Raw genomic sequence first — 17,334 nt, 5'->3', positions numbered from 1 at the left:
AAAGGCGCCACCACTTTAAAAACATTTTTACTTGTTCTTTGAGAATGATGTACAATGTATTTTGATCATATCTGTCCCCTTCCCTCAAACTCCAGATTCTCCCCGATTCCCTACACTCCCAACTTCATATTCTCCCCGGCTCCTGTCCTCCCACCTCGCTGGCCTCCCCCGCTCTCCCGCCTTTAAGCCCATATCCCAGTTTGTGTTGACTGATTACTCCTGGATGTGGGACCTGCCCTGGAGTTGGGATATACCAGGTGTCACTCCACTGAAGAAAGCTGACTCTCCCTACAGCAATCAAATGCCAAAGGCTCTTTAGCTATGGGTGGGACTGCTGGTCCAACTCTCCTCCTCCCTGTTTGGGTTTTGATTGGTTTGATCCTATGTAGGTCTTATCACCCAATTTAGGATTAGGTTTCAACATGAACTGGGGCTAGTATGATCCAAAGATTCAAACCATTCCTTGTGTGTAAGGTGATTTAATCCCCAGTATAACCCATGGTCTAGACTGTTCTGTTGCTCCATATTTAATTGGCATCCGGGGACACAGGGTTAAGTAATTTACCTAGGGTTCCATGGTTCATGAATAGCAGAGGCCAATCTGACCCAGATAACTTGACGTCAGAGTCCATATATCTCAACCTTTGTCCTATCCTCTCTCTCCTGCCTTAGGAGACGGCTTCTGATGGCAGAGTCAGGAAGACAGAAAGCTTCTTTTTTATGGACAAGCATAAAAAAGGGGTGAGGAAGAAGGGTATGGTGAGCTTTGTGTCTCAGTACAAAGTGAGCGGTAGACCATGAGCCAGAAACACGCCCAAGGAACCCTTCAGTGTCTATTCTGCGTAGCAGGACGTGGTGGCAAATAGTAAAGAGGGGGTTGGCTCCCCCTCCTAAGATTCTGGGCACGGTTTCTTGTGGCATATGTTTTTCATATTTGGAGACCTAAAACATTTCCTCCATGGGACAACTCTGCAATTGAGATGATATTAGGTGATTTATGATCCAGTATATAATAGGTGGTATTCTATATGAGAAAGATCTCGGTTTAGGCTTTGAAAAGGAAGGTGGATATTTGTAAAGCAAATACCAACAAAAAAGCAAATACTTTTTCCCTGATTTTATATAGTGCCTTATCATTTTATTTAGTGACTGATTCTACATAGTGCCTTTAAGAAACCTTGTTGAAGTCTTGCAATAATATTAAATTCTAGATGGAGGGTATGCATCCCCTTTCAAATTTTTTACAAAGGGAATCATTTCAGATTAGCAAACTAAATTTTACCAAACTAAATATCTTCAGATGGGGGAAAATTCTCTAGTGGGCGATAAAGAAATTAGTAATAGAGCGCTCGCTTGCTTAGCATGCACAAAGCTCTGGGTGCCACCATCTCCATAACCTCAAAAAGAAATATGCTCCCCAACTTCTAAACATTTCCATTCAAGCAGATGCCCCCAAAATACTGTGTCCTTCTATTTCTGTGTAAATCCATGTGCTTGACCCCTTAGATGCTATACTAAAGGAAGAGACTGTTTCCTTTACATCTGTATTTTCAGATCTAGAAAAAGCAGGTGTTCAATAAGTGCTTAATCAGGAAGCTGGACAGGTTACTGGAAAGCAATCCTGTAAATAATGTTGTATTTCCACTATTCTACACAAGCTTGCAAAATCTTGCTAAGCCCACGCAGGCCGCTATGAAGAATAGCACCTCCAGACTCCCCCAGTCCCGGAAAGGAAAGAAGTTGAATTTATTTTGGTGCCACCTGAATGGGCTCTTTTATATGTACATTCTAGAGAATCTTTCAGCAAAGGGAAGACAGTAATATATCCCCAGTGCTAGTCATATGCTCACCACTGGTAAAACATTGGCTGTAATTTCTGCAGCAGTGCTATACAGCATGCTGAGAACAAGGCTCATAATTTAAAGGTAGTTCATGATGAGTGTGGGTAGCAGGCACGCATGCGTGCGTACACACACACACACACACACACACACACACACATACACTTGCAGTATTAGCTCTCTATCCACCTCAAGCACAATGGTCTCAAACACAATGGTGCCAAGTTAGAGTTATTTGTCTTCAAAACCATGTCTACAGACTGGCATGGGGTAGAAAGAATCATCTGGACTTGGCTGGACTTTGCAGGTATTGGATGAGTGGTAACTACGGTTCTGACTCAGCTAAAGGAGTGTGCTAAAATTTGAGGCTGGTGGCTTATCCAGGACACATTCTCTTTATGCAGGTAGTCAAATGCACAAGAAAACAAGAAGAGATGATGGGGTTTGAATGAGAATGGCCCCATAGGCTCATACATCTAAATGTTTGTTTGCCAGCTGTGGCCTATTTAGGAAGGATTGAGAGGTGTGGCTTTGTCGGAGTAGGCGTGTTACTAGCGGTAGGCCTTGGGGTTTCAAAAGCCCACACCATACCATACCCAGTCTCTCTCTTAGCCTGCAACCTGTGGGTCAAAACGTAAGCTAGTTGTTGCTCCAGTGACATTCCTGCCTGCCACCACATCCCTGAAAAATGAACATGTACTAACCCGCTGAAATGGTAAGTAAGCCCCCGACTAAATTCTTTCTGTTATGAGTTGTCTTGGTCATGGTGTCTCATCCCAGCAATAGAACAATAAGTAAGGCAAATGTAAAAGACCTATTATAAAGCTTTCCCAATTCAGGCAGGAACATTAACTTCCAAATAATCCTTTTGGTACATGGAAGAAACATGAATCAAAGAACAGGAAAATATATTCTGACCCTTATATGGGAAGTACTTCAAAGTTCCTTAATTAAGAATATAAAGGCTGAGACCGGTGAGCAAGTGGACATACCAGTTTTTACATCTTTCATTCTCAGTGCTCATGTGCCTTCTAAACACATTTGCTTCAGTCCCCTTAGCTCTAGAAATAAAAATCTCAGAGAAAAGAAGAAGAAAACAATCTTCCTATCAACTACATGGTTAGATTCAGCAAATTTTATGGGCAATTAAGTCTTTAAATGAAGATTAAAGAGAACATATTTCTTGGGGTTTTTTCCTCCTTCTCTTACTGTACAAATAAAAGAGATATCCATCTTCACTTTCATTTAAAACATGATTTCAATATCTATGAACATCCTTAAAGCAACGAAAAGATATTCTGCAAAAGAAAACGGCACACAGATTCAACTAGAGGTATTACTAGATTTTATTTAAAATAATTGTTAAAATTTCACTGAGAGAAAAATGCTAGTTTTTTTTATACTATATCTTCACCTAGAATACAAACAATGATTTGATTCTGTTTTGGAAACATCATAGTTAAGCCATGAATTTTGACACATGTCTAGAATTCTGGCACTGGAAAGGCAGAGACAGAAGGAAAGAATGTTCAATGCTATTCTAGACTACAAAGCCAGAATTTGTCTAAAAACACTAATGGGTCAGAGGAGGTGGTTCAGTGGATAAAATATTTGCCCTGCAAGCAAGCCCAGTTCTCATCCCTAAGATCCATGTAAATGCTGAATGGTCATGGCAGCCTGTCTATATTTCTAGTGCTCTGATGATAGAGTCAGTGGTTCCCTGAAGCAAACAGTCTAGACAGAGAGTCAGACTGGCAAATTTTTCTTATGCAGTTGAGAGACTCTGCCTCAAAGTTCAAGATGGCGAGTGCTTGTAGCAGTCTCCCACATCACTCTGTGTCCTCCACATATACATGCACACAAACTCACACGCAGATGTATATATACCCTTGCATGCTAAGTCACATACACACACATATACTTGAAAAATATTAACAGTTGACTATGTCCTAAGATACAGCCTATAAACGATCTACCTTCTTCTTTTAGAAGTCAAAAGTCAAAGGAAACTGAAGCCCGGTAAGCGTAGCCCAAGATAATGTCATTTTTACCTACTTGGTGACTACACTGAACTTTCTGCTCACCTACAGCAGCTCAGGGCTTATGGAGAACCATTCTTCATCACCTTTGAAAACCTCAGAACAGAAAAGCACACACATGGTTGTTATCTGACCTCCAGGACATGCCTTCAAGTTCCAATATCAGACCATCTCTAGAATCATTGACCTGGAATAGACTGAACTCCTGAGATGAAACCTCTAGTCATTCCTGAGTTTAAAAGGCCATGGTTAAAAGTAGATCTTTCTGGAGATAGAAAGATGCATCGGCTGTTAAGGACCCATGTTGCTCTTTCAAAGGATTTGAGTCTGATTCTCATCCCCACATCCTGTGGCTCATAGCTCCTGTAACTCTAACTCCAGAGAATCTAGTGCCTTCTTCTGGACTTAGGGAATATCTGTGCTCATACTTCCACACATCCAAATATACACACATACACACACACTTAAAAATGAAATGCCATTGTTTAAAGGAGTAAACATTTCCAATGACCCTAAGCTGTCAAAGACCCGAACCAATTTTGATTAATTGTGGAATAGCAACTAGCGTCATTATAAAATCATATCAAAGTTACGATTTTAAAGACAGAATTTGCAAGATATGGTGTTTCTAAGTACAATTCATGAATAAATATCGGGTATGGTGGTCATACTTATAAGCCTGACATTTGGGTGGCTGATGCAGGAAAATTGACTAAAGTACTAAGCCAACCAGAGCTACAGTGTGAGTGTTTCAAAACCAACTAGAAGTCTGATGTGCATGTGTTCTTTGAAAAACTTCATGCTTCATTTGGAAATACAGAAAGAACTGTACACACTCTAGTTTCTGGTTCCTCAGAGAGAGTTGAACTAATGATTCCTAAGACAAGACAAATATAACAGCAAGACCATTATCCCTAGACTATGGTAAATCACCTTCAATGGCAAGAGTGAGTTTCTCTGGCTCCCCACGAACCAACAGCCAATAGGAACCAACAACGGTACGCTAGACACACTTCCAGCATCTCTGCAGATCTCTTAGGCTACATACATCTTCCACCTCAGAGACCATTGTGACAGCCTTCTCTCCAGGAACTTGAATGATCCCCTAACGATACCACATGAGCCATGATCGTTTCCAACAGAAGCATGAGCCATCCCAAAGGGAGAGCTGCAGGAAATGAGAGAAGCTCGGGGTGCTAGCGAATGTGTTCAGTGTGTCTGCTTCTTCGTCACTCCATGCTAAATGAACCATTGTGACAGTTCTGGGGGTTGGGATGGAGTTCAGTCAGTAAGTCCCATCTCTGACTGCTGGGATGTTCAGCCAGTGGGGTGTGTACATGTGAACAGGTGTGTCCTGTTGGTTCTTTTTGCTGAACCTTTCCTGCCTCTCTTCTGCTGGGCTAATTTGTGTTGCTGTTGGGAAGAACATGTGTGCTCTCTACCCCAGACTCTGCTATTGGGAAAACTTCAGAATAAGGACACGGTAAGAGAATCCTTTGTCGTGGAGTCAAGCCAAAACCGTGGAGTGAATAAAAGAGAAGAAGGCATGCAAGTAATGAACTGCCCATAGGGAAGGCAAAAGGTAAACTAAAGCCCAGTTAAGGGAGGGGAAAAAAATAATTTTAATCACTCTGAAGAGGCAGTCCCCTTACTTTGGGTTCTTCTCTGTTGTAAACCATCCCCCGCCTTACTAAAAAACTCTTGAGAAGCAAGCTCATTAGAGAGCGTAGGTAATGGATCTCCTGCAGAATGTGTAGTGTTCACTTTTATTACCATGTTACTGCCAGCCAGACACGGAGGGCTGCGTCACTCCAACAGCAAACGCGTGGATCAGTGTCTCTCCCCAGAGATAAATGAAGCGACGAAGTGCTAAAAAGCCCTTGGTTTAGGAGGTGAACAGTTGGATCTTTAATTACAAAGGACTGAAACCCATTACAACACGACGGGGAGTGTGTTTAATTTGCAGAAAAAAGAGAGAAATCGCTGAGGCTTTTTGTGGTTTAAATGACCTTAACACAGAGGTCCAACAGTCCCCACTTCTGAAGGGCGTTGTATGACCTCCACTCTAAACATGTAGACAGAACCAGGGACTAAGTATTGCCTCCTCTTCAAAACAGAAGGAAGAATGGCTCACGGCTGGTCTGGGCTCTAATTTCCCATCACACGTTCACCTGTGCGATTCCCTAACATAAGAAGCCTTTCAACTTGTTTGCGGGGATGGAGTCATCTTACAAAAGTAAGCGGGTGTTGTGTGTGTGCCTTGTGTGGTCTTCGCCTTCTCTTAAAAACATACTGCATCTTTTCTAAAACCAGCTGTACCCTGGCATGGATGCAAGTCATTTTCAGAGTCAGCCGCCTTATTAACCACGCAGAGAACAGCCCTAAAGCACCTACGTCGCCCATCCTTCAAGTTGCAGGTGCGTCACTTGCCCCATCCGGCTCTGCATACAGCACCATGGCTTTTGCTTCAGCGCGGTCTCATCGCTTAGCTCAACAAAGAGGAATGTGTTCTTTATCACTCTCGAGCGCTGAAAACATCTTGAAGCTGTTCTACGAGGGTTCTGAAGTCACATTCAATTGGCACTTAAAACATTCCATTTGATGATATGATTGAGTGACTCAAAGGATCATTTCTGGCTCCTGATGTTGGGGGACATTAGTTTAACACTCAGCCCTGCGTGAACTCTGTATTTACCTCCCACGAGAGGAAAGGTAAGGCCTTTCAGAGGAAGGCACCAGAACAAATCATGGCAAGGCTTCCCTAGTTCTCCCAGAGCTGAGTGCTCAGAGACAGCACCTGCCTGCACTGTAAGACCAGAAATGTTATTTTAAGAAACTCAGGGAACCCTGTAACTTCTCTACGCATGTTTCTTTCCACGCATGTTTGAGTGTGTATGTGTTTGTATCCATATTCATTTGTGTGTGGATTCATGTATGTGTACTGTATGTATATGTGTTCATATATTTCTGAGCATGTATGTGTGGGTAACGGTGTGTATATGTGCATGTTTACATGTGTGCATGCATATATGCATATGTACATATATGTATTGTTGTGCATGTGCACATTTATGTGCACATTTGTGTGCAAGTGCACATTTGTATGCATGTGGAGGTCTGTGTGTATATATGTGTTTATGTGCATGTTTGTATGTATATGTGAGTGTGTGTATATATGCATGCATGTGTGTATATGTGTGCATGTATGGGTGTGTGTATTGTGTATGTACATGTTGGGGGTGTATGTGTGTGTGAGAGTTAATGTAGGCCAGATATTAAAGGGATATTCTTCTTCTTCAGGTGTCATCTATATTGTTTATTATTATTATTATTATTATTATTATTATTATTATTATGTTCTATTCTATTCTATTTTGAGACAGGGTCTCTCATTAGCCTGGAAATCACCAAGTAGACTAGCCTGGCAGGCCAGGAAACTCTAGGGACCCTCTCATGCCACTAGCCCCAGCACTAGGATTTTGAGCACATGTCACCAACACTTGACTATTTTATACAGGTCAAACTCAGCTCAAACTCAGGAATGTGCTGACCAGGGGCTTGTATAGCAAGCCCTTTTCCAGCGGAACCAGCTCTCCAAATTTTTAATTCTATTTTTATAGGTACATAACATTTGGACATATTTGTTACGTATTCTGAAATGTTTTGCTGTGTGTGTGTTTAAGTGTGTGAGTGTGTGTGCAATAGTAATCAAGCTACAATAATTAATACACCCATTATCTTGAACTTTTCTCATTTCGTTAAAGTTGATTTGAAGCCTTCAGTTTTTGAGATGTATACTTCATTATGCTAATAACATTCACCACGCTAACATGGAACACTAGAACTTCTGCCTGTCTGCCTGTGACATTGGTACCAAATTAGCCAACCTTCTTCCTCACATAGGTATTGTTCTCAGTCATTTAATAAGCAACTGATTTTGACAAAGGATCCAAGAAAAGAAACTCCTCAATAAACCACACTGAGAGGTCTGAGTATTCACATGGAGAATGAAACTAGAGTCCTGTGTCTCACCAGATACAAGAAGACCTACAAGGGTCTGGAGATAAAACTCAGTAGTTAAGATCACTGATTGCTCTTCAGAGGACCAATGTTCTAGTCTCTGTGTCTTCAAATAGATGACAACCTTCTGGAAGTCCCAGAAGATCTGATGCTGTCTTCTGGTTTCTAAATGCACTTCATGAATGTGTTGCACATACATAAAAAGAATAAATAAATCTAAAAAAAATAAAGAAGACCTATAAATAATCCTAGAACTATAAAATTACTAGAAGAAAACAGAGAAAATAATGCTACAGGATGTTGGGAAAGGCAGACAGTTCTTAGAATCACCTCTCCTCTATTCCAATGAATTTTTTTTCAAAGTTTATTAAATTATGAAAGTTTCCATTTCTGCCCCTCCTCCCAACACCCTCCCACTCCCCCCCTCCCCCTCCTCCTCCCTCTCCATCCCTAAGAGCAGTCAGGGCTTCCAGCCCTGTGGGAAGTTCAAGTTCCTCCCTCCTCCCTCCAGGTCCAGGAAGGTGAGTATCCAAACAGACTGGATACCAAAAATCCAGTATATGCAGAGGAAACAAGTCCCAGTGTCATTGTCAATGGCTTTTCAGAAAGGCTCCGGGCCAGTCACATTCAGAGAATCCGGCCACATTCAGAAAATCTGGTTGGATCACATGCTCGTTCAGTCCCACTCCAACTGGCCTTGGTAAACTCTCATTAGATCAGTCCCCTTGTATCAGTGGGTGATCGCACCCCTCGCGGTCCTGAGTTTTTTTTTCATGTTCTTCCTCCTTCTGCCCCTCATTTGGACCATGGGGGGCTCAGTCCAGTGTTCCAATGTGGGTCTCCGTCTGTATCGCCATCCATCGTCGGATGAAGGATCTATGGTGATAAGCAAAATCTTCATCAGTATGGTTACGGGCCAAGGCCGGTTCAGGCACCCTCTCCTCTGTCCAGAGAACAATCTGGGGATCTCTCCTTGGTCCTGGGATCCCATTTATAATCAAGTCTCTTGTAAACCCTAAAATGACTCCCTTAGTTGAGATATATTCTTCCCTGATCCCATATCCATCCTTCCTCCCTCCCCCCAACTCAGTCCCCCGAGTTTTCCCCATTCCTCCCCTACTCCCTTCTCTCTAACCCTCCAATGAATTTTTATCACAAAATAATGTTCAATTTTTTTTCATGGACAATTCTAAAAATTACCTTTAAAAAGGACTCAAATTATGTCTTATTGAAAACCTTCAATTAAATTAATGATATTTCCCTACCAGGTTTAGGCTGTAATTGAAAAGTAATAATAAAACCAACATGACAAAAGCCCATACAAGTTTGTATTTGAATTTTTAAATAAGAGAGGCCACAGAGAAACACATAGACAACTGTTCATAGCAACTTCATTTGCAATATCTGCAAACTAAAAACAAATGCAGTGTCTCAATGAGAGAATTGTTAAAAAAAAAACTGTGTTGTATGCATAGTGTAAAATATTACTCAGTAGATCCTAAAGTTTGGGACTGGAGAGATGTGTGTGTGTGTGTGTGTGTGTGTGTGTGTGTGTGTGTGTGTGTGCATGTGTACACTTTGGAGCTGGAGTTATAGAAAGTTGTAAATCACTGGACATGGGCACTGGGAACTGAACTTGGGTCCTCTGCCAGAGAAGCAAGTGTTTTTAACACTGAGTCATTTTTCCATACCATAGTATTTATAATTTCTTATCTTTATTATCTGAAATAGCATCTTCTTGGATATCAGCACATCATCCCAGACAGCTTTTTACCTGCTAAGGATGCTTTTCCACCAAATGTCATCTTCCAGAATTGTGCATGGTAGTCATGGCTGGGATGCAGTCATGTGGATTCCTTCTTGTGTGTGTGAAATAGCCGACCAATGATGCTAGACTTACATAAAACTAAATTCCACAGATATTTTTGGGTAAGTAACATTTCCAAGGATATGGAATTTATATCTCTTCCAGTAACAATTTTCCTAGCTTAAAAACCACTCACCCAGCAATATAGCTCTCAACCCAGCTCAGAAAACATACTTCTCTTTAATGCCAACTACATGAAGGGTTTTAAGTCGATACTGGATTTAGTAACAGTTTGAGAGAGTATACAGACTAATTCTTGTTTACTTCTGAATTCATTCCAGTTAAAAAAAGAATCATGAGTTTATTCACCCATATTTTCTTTTCCCAAATTTTAAAATATTATATATTTGATGCATATAAAACAATACGTGTAACAGATGCAATTATAAATACCTGACCAGTGATGGCCACATCATGCAAATCCAAATACAAAGTTAACGAATCCATTGCATTAACTGCATCATTCTCTAATCCCACCCCCAGCTTCTAAAAGATACTGCCCATTGCTTACCAGACTCCCAATTCTCAACATTTTTCACTCCTATATTTATCCTTAAATCGTGTCTATAGAACTTTCAACATTTCCAAAATTGGCATTTGTATTGGCTTTTTCTCATTGGGACCAAAACATGCAGCAAAAACAATTTAAGGGAGAAAGAATTGGGGGGGGGGCTTCCTGTTTCAGAGAATTCAGCCTGTGGTTGCATTTCCTGTTTACATGAGAAGAACACCATGCTGGCAAAGAGCCTGTGATAGACAATGGCTGTTCACATCACGGTGGACCAGGAAATGGAGAGCAAGACCTGAAATAAGGACCAGGTTAAAATCTTATTTTCATAAACATGTGTCATTCGGAGAAGACTTCACACATGAATACTGTATTTACATCATTCCCACCCCCATGTTCTTGCCTTCGGATGCCCCCCTGTGTCTCCCTCTCAATTCTATATGACATTTTAATTATTGTTATTATTTAAACCTGATGAGTCCATTTAGTGTTGCTCATATGTGTATGTGTTTAGTTCTGACCACTTGGTATGAAATAACCTATCGGGGGCTCATCCATGCAGACAGATTCTACTCTGTTGCCATAAATGCCTGTAGCTATTCATCTAGGTGTGTGTGTTGGCTTGAATGGGTATGGCTCCCACTAGCTCATATGATTGAGGGCTTGATCCACAGTTTCATGGAACTGTTTGGGAAATGTTAGGAACTATGGCCTTGATGGGGGAGTTGTGTCATGGGGGAGGGGGGAAGGGGGCTGGGCTCTGAGGTTTCAAAAGCCTATGCTAGCCCAGTCTTGCTCTTTTTCTCTGTGTCTCCATCTTGTGGATAAGAGGTAAGCTCTCAACTAATGTCTGCCAGCACCATGTCTGCCACACTCCCAGCCATGATGATAAGGGACTAACCCACTGAAACTGTAAGCAAGTCTCCAACTAAACGCTTTCCTTTGTTGGTCGCCGTGTTTCCTCACAGCAATAGTACTAAGACGGAGTAACTCAGTGTGGGACCTTGTGAGATTTCCCACATCAACGTTGTTTGTAAACACTCATCTCTACGTCTTATAGCTAGAGTCTACCTCCTAAAAGCCCAACAGCCTTTTCCCCAAAACTGTGCAATCAGCTCCGGAAGAAACCTTCAAAACAAGAAGCCTTTGGGGACATTTCAGAAAGGGACCCATAACAGCACGGCAGCATAAATCGTCTTTGTGTGGTTTAATTTAACTTTCGAAAGAATTTAGCGTGTCTGCATGGTACACATGGCAGTCAGAGGAAAAATTGTGGGAGTCAGTTCTCTCCTTCCACCATATGGGTTCTGGAGGCTCACACCAGGACTTCAGGCTTTGCAACAAAATGCTTTACCACCTAATCATTTCTCTGACCCTGCTACTTTTAAACACTGTTTTTTTTTAACGTTAAAACCACCTTGAATTTATTCATTCATTCATATGTTCTTCTTTGAGCCCTGACATAGTATTTTTTACATAATTGCTATATTCAGTTTTCTAGTGTTTCTTCATGGGCATTTGTGTCCATGTCCAAAAAAATATTGGTATTTAATTTTCATTTTTACATGTGTTTACTTGGTTTTTTAGCATTGGGGTTATGATAGTTTTACGGAAGAGGCTGAGAGATATTTCTGTTTTCCAAAAATATATAAATTGGCATTAAATCATCAAGTAGTATTGTTAAATAAAATCATATGTCACTAAGGTTTGCTCTGGCAGAAATTATTTTATTGTTTTATTGAGCTATACATTTTTCTCCACTCCCCTCCCTTCCTCTCCTCTCCCCTTCTACCCTTTTCCATGACCTCCCACACTCCCAATTTACTCAGGAGATCTTGTCTTTTTCTCCTTCCTATGATGATCCATATATGTTTCTCTTAAGGTCCTCTTTGTTGTCTAGTTTCTCTGGGATTGTGAATTGTAGTCTGTTTTTTCTTTGCTTTATGTCTAAAAACCACTTATGAGTGAATCCATATTATATTTGTCTTTCTGTGTTTGGATTACCTTACTCAATATGTTTTTTTCTAGATCTATCCATTTGCCTGCAAATTTCAAGATGTCATTATATTTTTAAAATAATTATTTATTTATTTGGTTTTTCAAGACAGGGTTTCTCTGTAGCTTTGGAGCCTGTCCTGGAACTAGTTTTTGTAGACCAGGCTGGCCTCGAAGTCACAGAGATCTGCCTGTCTCTGCCTCTGAGTCCTGGGATTAAAGGCGTGTGCCACCATCCGGCTGATGTCTTTATTTTTTGCCACTGAGTAGTACTCCATTGTGTAAATGTACCACATTTTTCTTTATCCCTTCTTCGGATGAGGGCATCTAGATTGTTTCCAGGTTCTAGAAAAAAATTTGAAAATATATTCTCTTATTAACCATCAAGTTGTCATAATATCCTTCTTTTAATCAATTTTGGTAAGTCATTTTTTTTAGTTTTGCTGAATAACATCATTTTATATTTTTGCACATGTTTATTAAAACTCAAAGTACTATCCCACTAAAGCAGTTAAGAATAAATACTTAACACCAGAAATAGAAAGTATTAGTAACAGTCTACAACTTTAGAAAAGTTCCTGTCATATCACTTAAGACCATAGTCGTCAGTAAATAGTTTCCTATCATTGCTTATTTGTCTAAACAAGAAAAGTTACACTTCTTTCTTATATAATCACACTTCAATTCCAAGACCATATCAAAATATAGAAATACAATCCATAATATATTTCTCCAAAAAACTTGCTGTGTGAAATGTACAAATTCATGTAACATGATAATACAAACTCAGAGCATATCAATTTAATTTTTGTGTATTTTTGGTATTCAGGGGCTTCAATATTTTATGGATGGAATTTAGCAGATCCTACTGCAAAGTCATAGATAAAATACACAATGTAAAAGCTAATGGGTCTATATCCCTGATTTGGCCAGCACAGTTAAAACTAACTTATCAAAATAGCTTTTAATAAGTTTGCCTACTACTCAATTTTTTATTCTTTTTTTTTTGGATTTTTTTGGATAAAATTTCAGTGTTTCCTATGTTCATCATGTGTAGCCTCAGGTTATTGTTTTTAGACTATTCTCCTTTTAAAGATTTATTTTCTTTATTTTACGAGTGTGAATATTTTACCAGCATGGATATCTGTGCACCACTTGCATGCAGTGCCCATGGAGACCAGCAGGGGGTGTCAGACCCCCCCCCCAGGACTGGAGTTATGGTGGGCTGTGTATGAGTTGCCACGTGGGTGTAGGGAGCTCAACCCAGTTGCTCTTCAAGAGCAGCCAGCACTTTTAACTGCCAAACCCTCTCTCTAGCCCCTCCACCTTTTCTCTTTAATTTAAGCACTGAACCTGTCCTGTGGGCGCTACCTTAGATCTGCTCCATACACTCTGAGATTCTGTTCTGTGGATCATGAGGTTTATTTTCATCTGAGTATCGAAGAGTGGGGCGAATTGATGAACTAACTGTTCCTTACTGGAGAATTGACACCGAGGTCTGAGATCTCTTAGCTGTGATTTGTTTGGTTTTTGGGATAAACGTGTGGTCATGCACAATTTAGGTTATTAATTACTTTTTAAAAAAATTTTAAAACTTTCAGGCATACCAGGTAAGGACCGTGGACATCACAGGTATGCCTGGAGACCTCAATTCCTTGGAACCGTGCTGTCTGTGGTGGGTAAGTGTGCTGGGAAGTTTTCTTACAGCGCTGCTCAAAAATGGCCTTCCCAGCTGATCCATCTCACCAGCCCGAGAGAAGGGTTCTCATCAAAACCATGAGAGGTAAGTGTCGGCAAAGACACAGATAAGAGTAAATACTTGTACGCTGCTGAAGAAACACAAACTGGTGCAATCCTTATTGAAAACAGGTTGGAGAGGCCTCAGGCAATTAAACCAGAACCGCCTTGTGACCCAGCAGTCCCTGTCTTTCATTTCCCAAAGAAAATAAACTCAGTATTTCAGAAAGATACCTGGTTTCCGGGTTCACTACAGCACTGTTCACAACAGCCAAGATGTGTGATCCATAGGCATGTGAATGAAGCAATACACACACACACACACACACACACACACACACACACACACACATTTAAATACCTTAGGAAAGAGGGAAGTCTCTCTCCCAGCAACAGGAATACACATAGAGGACGTGAAGCTTGCTAAAAGAAGCCAGTCACACAAAGGTGGATGCTGCAGGGCTCACGGAAGCAGAAGGCAGATGGTTACCGGGGGCATCCGTAGGAAAGCTGGTAAATGGTGGGTTTAAAAAGAAAAAGGCAGGTGAAGGGACAAAAACCAACTCAAACCAAAGGAATAAACTCTGGAGGCATACTGTCGAGTGGTCACTGATGACATAATGTCCACATGTCCACTTGAAAATTGCTAAGTAGATCTTAAATGTTTTCACAATAGAATAGTAAGTACGTGAGATGACTGATGTATAAGTGAGTTTGATCGCAGCACTGAATAATCTAGCTGTAGATCAAAGCCTCATAGTAGGAGCTAAGGAGAAGGTTCAGTGGGTAAGAGGATTTGTTGCATGAGGACCTGAGTTTGAATCCCAGCACCCACGTGAGAAGCCAGGTCCACACGTGTGTCTGTAACCCTAGAGGTGTCAGTGGGTGGAGGAGGATGGTCACTGGGTGTTGCTGGCTCTCTGTCTAGTTCCAGATTCGAGGAGAGACCTTGTCTCAAGGGAACAAGATGAAGATTGACATCTGGGCATGCTTCTGTGACATTCTTACATAAGTGCACAGCACACGCCATACACACATGTACATAGAGTCAACACTCACACACACCCCGCACAAAATTCCATCACATTGTATACACCAATACATAACATTTTGCAAATTAAATCTAAATAAAGTTGAAGGAGAAGAAAGGAGGAACAATTTAAACAAATTTCACCAAAAGAAAAATAAAATCCATGAAGGCTTGTAACTCTGGTCTTCCCAGGACATAAGAGCTTTGAAAATAACTAAGTTTTCTTATTTTCTTTTTGCTTTAGGAAGTCACTTATAATTATGTAAACAAGCTTACATTTGGTAGAAAATAGCTTCGGAAACTATACGTTCAGAAGGAATTGTCATTTGGAAAACCGTTTGCATGCGCATCACTCAAAACTGGAGGAATGTTTTCCCCGCAACAGGAATGTTCCTCAGAGGAAAGGACTCTGTGTGGTGTATTAGAGAAATTGCTTTTTTATGGAAAAGATATTTCAACTGATATTTTTCTCTAATTTGCAGACATTGGTAGTGTTATAAATGATCCTACATTTTGAATCTTAAAAAAAAAAGCCTACACTAAAATCCTGCCTATAACCATATAGTAATCATTTTCCTAGCTTCCTGCCTTCTGATGTTTATGCTGTGGCCTCTATTTCAGTTGGAATCAAAATTCTATTAATAGCCTACTGTCACATTATTTCTTCATTTGTGCCTACAATATATAGCACAGCAAGGGTTCCTGTATTATGTGCACCTTGACTCTATAAAAGACAGAATAATAAAGAAAGCAAAACAATACCTGTATATACCAGGCTCCTGGCTCCTCTAGGGACTGAATGTATCACTTAAATACAGCAATTTTAAGATCACATTAAATTCTTTGCTTTCTCTGTCTCACTGATGAAGAGAGTGAAATATATTGAATAACTAACTTAAGATTATTATGTAGTTAATTAATGGAAGGATGGAAAATACTCAATCCACTTTTTAGCGATCTTTTCCTGGTGCCGAGAGTTTGTTTTCTCGTTACTTATGAAAATCCTGGCTTCCTAAAATACTTCTCAGTTTTCTATGTCCTCCTCGAGGCAAGCCAGCAGTTTCTACAAGTTCTGCACAAAACCGCACCGCAGTAAAGGTGGTGTTTGTATAGTGTATCGGGCGAGCGATCCAGGCTCAGAAAGGCAAATAGCGTATGTTCTCTTTCACCTGTGGATCTTAGCCTCTGTGAGCTGTGTGTCTGCAGGGGAGAGTAAACAGAGAAAGGTCAGAACACTAGGAAAAGGTCTGAGAGCCTGAATAAGAGTGGGTGGGGAGGAAGACGCCGTAGAAAAGGGACTGGTGGGGACAAGAGGGCAAAGGGGTGAGGGGAAGTAGGAGAGAGTGGACCAAAATGAAATACGTGGGAAAACTACATCTGGAAACTTGCTATTCATTTGGCTAATTTAAAAATTAAATTAAGTATTTTTGAAACGGGGTGTTTTTCAGAGTGTCACTAATCCAAGTCACTTGACCCAAACGTTTAAGTATTACCTCTCTCCACACAATTACTCTAGCATGTGCCCTAAGAATGTCTATTGATATTTTAAGAGTTGAATTTAGTTCAACTGAGAGAGAGAGAGAGAGAGAGAGAGAGAGAGAGAGAGAGAGAGAGAGAACTGCCAGGCAAGACAACTACCCTGCATCTTCACCCTCCCTTGATACCACACCCAATCCATTCACTATCCCACATAAAGAAAGGTGTGTGTCTTCCCTAGGGTTTGGGAGTGAGAAAGGCTACAATTGAAATGCATACCTCTATGCATCTATGGATACATTGCTAGGTGGAGAGAGCAAATAGGAAAGGCACCGGAGATATTAAGGAATAGACCTATTACTAAGCACACATAGGGATCTTATACTGGGATCCAGGTACTTTATAATCATATTTAGTTTTATAATAAGCATATCTTAGGAACTAATGCCATCCTTATTTATAAAAATGTAACTATGGGAACAGAAATTTTGAATCACTACAATAGCTATCTATCACTCTATACAGACTGAACAGTGAAGACAAGTCCCTGGTTAACCATATCGCCATGGCAATACATTGCTTAACTTCTATGCAAATAAACCTGAAAGTGCTTTATTAACTGAATAGTTATCTAGAAAAGATATATAAATAAATACAATGATTTGTAGCATTTAATAATTACTACTACCACAAATGGTATAAAAAATGTATAATCTTTTACATTTACATTTACATGAAGACTCATGATTAAGAGTGCTTGCTGCACAACCGTAAGGACCCGAGTTCGAGTCCCAGCACCTACAGAACAAACCAATAGACTT

Source organism: Myodes glareolus, chromosome 22, assembly GCF_982192425.1.
Source record: "Myodes glareolus chromosome 22, mMyoGla1.1, whole genome shotgun sequence".
Lineage (NCBI taxonomy): Eukaryota > Metazoa > Chordata > Mammalia > Rodentia > Cricetidae > Myodes > Myodes glareolus.
This window is presented reverse-complemented; position numbering follows the sequence as displayed.